The sequence below is a fragment of the Centruroides sculpturatus genome, unplaced genomic scaffold, assembly GCF_000671375.1.
Source record: "Centruroides sculpturatus isolate CEXI.00-Female unplaced genomic scaffold, Cexi_2.0 scaffold4905, whole genome shotgun sequence".
Lineage (NCBI taxonomy): Eukaryota > Metazoa > Arthropoda > Arachnida > Scorpiones > Buthidae > Centruroides > Centruroides sculpturatus.
In genome coordinates, this window is record NW_019389104.1 from 1 (window position 1) to 465 (window position 465).

The window sequence follows — 465 nt, forward strand, 5'->3', positions numbered from 1 at the left end:
AAGTATCTGTTCTTATCAGCTTGATATCTGATACAGTTTCCATTGGAGACCTTCGATATTAAACTGATTTTTGGAACTGGGCGAGACAGGGGGCTTGCTCCCTCCCCGCCGCGGGTTGCTCTGGCATGGCACTTATTGCCAGAGATAGCCCACCCACTTTGGGGAGAAATAAATAATAAAAGATAGAGAAATTAATTATTAACAAAATGAATTTTTTTTCTTTTTCCAGTCGGATTTCCTTCACAGAAGATGCCAGAGAAGCGATTACAGCTATAGCAAGACAATCTCCAAGCATGGATTTGCAGGAAAAAGAAATCTGGCGAATTGCAGAAGAAAAGGTAAGAGAGAATGTGGAAAGCGATAAACCGCCATCGCCGCATACTTCCGGCACGCAACGATGAAGAGTGGTGCGAGAAATACCTTCACATGCATTTGGTAGAAATCGCTAATTGGCGATTCGAAATG

The 465-nt window shown here is 42.8% G+C and overlaps 1 pseudogene; it reads left to right on the plus strand.

Moving 5' to 3' along the window:
* Positions 1–158, plus strand: LOC111617168 (annotated as a pseudogene; the record flags this gene model as incomplete).
* Between the last annotated feature and the right edge of the window lie 307 nt (positions 159–465).